The sequence below is a fragment of the Schistocerca americana genome, chromosome X, assembly GCF_021461395.2.
Source record: "Schistocerca americana isolate TAMUIC-IGC-003095 chromosome X, iqSchAmer2.1, whole genome shotgun sequence".
NCBI lineage: Eukaryota > Metazoa > Arthropoda > Insecta > Orthoptera > Acrididae > Schistocerca > Schistocerca americana.
The window spans coordinates 696,635,254-696,638,813 of NC_060130.1; the positions used below are offsets into that span (position 1 = coordinate 696,635,254).

The 3,560-nt window shown below is 38.7% G+C and overlaps 1 pseudogene; it reads right to left on the reverse strand.

Annotated features, from left to right (window-relative positions):
• Positions 1–640: 640 nt before the first annotated feature.
• Positions 641–758, reverse strand: LOC124557259 (annotated as a pseudogene).
• Between the last annotated feature and the right edge of the window lie 2,802 nt (positions 759–3,560).

Here is a 3,560-nt window from a genome sequence, read left to right on the forward strand (position 1 = left end):
CTTTGATACTTAGTATTTAGGCACAAGTTAAATAAATGGATGCTTAAGGAAATCTGCTAGCACGTAACTGCAATAATTATACTTCATATGTTTGATTAGCACTCCAGTTATATATGTGCTGCTTGTTTCATTAAGAGATTACCATTCAAATTTGAACACTGTGAACGGAAAATAAATCTCTCTTCACTTGTAAAACACAATGTACTGTCAATTAGTACAGCAAAAAAAAAAATGGCTCTGAGTACTATGGGACTTAACTTCTAAGGTCATCAGTCCCCTAGAACTTAGAACTACTTAAACCTAACTAACCTAAGACATCACACACATCCATGCCCTAGGCGGGATTCGAACTTGCGACCGTAGCGGTCGCGCGGTTCCAGACTGTAGCGCCTAGAACCGCTCGGCCACCTAGGCCAGCTTAGTACAGCAGCAGCAGCAGCACTCAGTCTTCAGGCCACAAGTGGCCCATCGGGACCATCCGACCGCCGTATCATCCTCAGCTGAGGATGCGGATAGGAGGAGCGTGTGGACAGCACACCGCTCTCCCGGTCGTTATGATGGTTTTCGTTGACCGGATCCGCTACTATTTGGTCGAGTAGCTCCTCAATTGGCATCGCGAGGCTGAGTGCACCCCGAATAATGGCAACAGCGCATGGCGGCCCGGATGGTCACCCACCCAAATGCCGGCCACGCCCGACAGCGTTTAACTTCGGTGATCTGACGGGAACCGGTGTATCCACTGCGGCAATGCCGTTGCCTAATTAGTACAGTTCCAGGGAAATAACGTAAGAGTTCGCGACACGCTCCTCAAAGAGGTATAAGAGACACTGTATTCAGGGTCGCTTAATTAGCCCAAAATGCCTTAATAGACTGCTGGTTGCTTTCCTCAGTGAGAGCCATTAAGATAAGAAAATTAAACAATTGGGAGTTTAAAAAGGCTAACACCAATCTTACAGTCGCATACCATTGAGTATTTCTAGTTTTTACTGCCATTACCTTGCGTTTGTTCAAGTTTAATGAGAGCTGACATCCAGTGCATCGTGCAGAAATGTCTAATTAAACATCGGTTAGACCACAATCAGCTTGATATACATACGAAAAGTTTTCATTACAGTTTCATGACGGTAGATAGGTGTGTTTGGGTATGTATGGAACTAGTCAAGTAAATACAAAGATCTAAATTTTCTTTCACAGTATAATGTTATAGTAGAAAGGGAAGAGGCGTCATAAGTGTGAAAAACCTCAGAAGTCTGCTTAAGTCAATAATGAAACCAGTGAAAACTTATGTATATTTTTAGATACGGTTCGCCAGTCTACGTGTCAATAAGAATCCATTTGCTTATTGTTAACATTTTTGTGAGATTTCAGTGTACAGTAAGTACTTCAAGCGGAAGTATCTCCACACTTACTTGTAAATTAGATAAACTACTTACTGTGATACTTCGTGCAGAGCAAGCCAATCAAGACTGCAATATGACTGGAATAAATGTTTTGGAAGGATACAGTGATGAAAGGCGTGTGATAAATAAAGTCCCCATTGGTGCTGCTTTTAGGATGCAATGAAACGTTTCTTGCAGCTCTGTTGACAGCGAAAGTAGTACCGAAAATTGGTATATAAGAAATACAACGTTCTGGTCTCAGATGTCGGAGTGAATAGTTGTGAATATTAGCGAGGACACAGCGACTGCAGACTGCTCTCTGGCCACCATCTGTCGCCGAGATGATGTCTCAGATCATGAAGCTCAACTTCTGACCCTTAATATTGTGTCACATGACATAAAGAATATTCAGTGGGAAACCACAAGGATAAAAATGAAGAAAAAAGAATTAATCAATTCAGTAAGCATTTGCAAACACAGACTGGAGAGAGATGCGTAAAAGAAGAGTATGTGAACTGCAATACGATATTATGTACCTCTGAAAACAGTTCTTCCAAAAATTTACTTCTAGCAATCTGTTAAATTCTCCTAAACCTTAGCATACAAATGACATGAGACAGTACAAAATCAGGAGAAATCTTCTCTTGACATCAAGGGACACACATGATGTTAGTTTTAAATGGCATTATAAATTACGTTGTAGAACTATGAGAGACAGAAAAATTATAGACACTTCCAACAGTCTTTTTCTGTCAGTAGCGGGTAATTTGGATTCGACTAGTTCCTTAGTAGACAGCGTTTGATACTATTCCGCCACACCTTAAACCTAAAATAATTAATTTTCAGAGCTATCAATTGTCTAAAAATGCTCCATCGATTATGATGAAATCAGTAGTAAAGTTATAAAATGCTCTTGGGCTTAACCGTAGCTGTGAACTATGTTCCTTGTATCATGAATCACTCCATATTGGTATTTTCGCAGACAGATTTAAGTCTGCTATTGTTAGGAAGCTACATAAGAAAGAGATAAGAGAGTAATAAAGAATGGCTGACTCATCTCATTGTTATCAACATTTTCAGACGTTGCTGAGGAGATCATGAAGAATACAGTTTCATGAACGAAAGCATCCTTAGTTGTCAACCGTCTATACGAGTGAAGAGAATATATTTCCTGTGAAATGTGGTGAATTCTACTTAATCACAATGTGTTACCCATGCGAATATAGTCATGATAAAGTTACAAGCTGTGAAACAGTATCCATAGCAGCAACATCGTTTTTATCTTATCTGGAATGTAGAACCAGTGTGTACAAGGAGACGGTTTTAATTATTGAGCCTCGAGATAAATAACACCGTGTAATGGGTGTTAGAGTTAACGGAGCGTCCTAATTGAGCTAAAATTGCGGTACTCCTTTTACAGCTGTAAGTGATTAAAAATAAATGAATTATTTTTCTGTTTTTCAATATTTCCATTCGATAATGAGTTACGGAATTATTCTTTCGGAAACTTTACTTACAATGGTAACATTTTCAATTTTCAGGATTGTTTTATGACGCAAGTATTGATAGTCCAAAAACATCGTGAAGAGGCCTCTTCTAAAACATTGGTGTTTTGTTAACTGATGTCATCTGTTGCTAACAGCATATCCCATGTCTCACGTAGTCGTGCAATAAGTAATCATAACACTACGACTAAAAGCATCCTCTGCTAAGGCCTCATAGGTCTAACTTTAGTAAAGAAAGTAGTCAGATAGATGAGGACACACATACTCAGGAATCCGCCAGAATATGTTAAGTGTCTCAGGAGTAATTTAGTGAAGTTAAGAACTTTTTGTAATGCAGCACCTTGTAATCTATAAAGAGTATCTCCACAGTTACCCTTTAGATTAATATATTAAGGTATGATTCAGTTAATTTTAATATATTACTATCATTGTATTTCATAAAGTTCTAAATTTTATTATTGTACTTGAATTACTTGCACATTCCGGACTCTTTTCGAGACCCTAGAGAATCGTTTCTGCGGGCTCCATGTAAGTAATTCATGTGATTTAGTGCAAAAACACTCTTTCCTAATAGTACCAAAGCCAACACAAAAAGTCACTAAACAATGACAACTTCAGCAAATACACCAACAACTATGAAAAATCACTTAGATCGACCTGAGATAAATCCCAACGG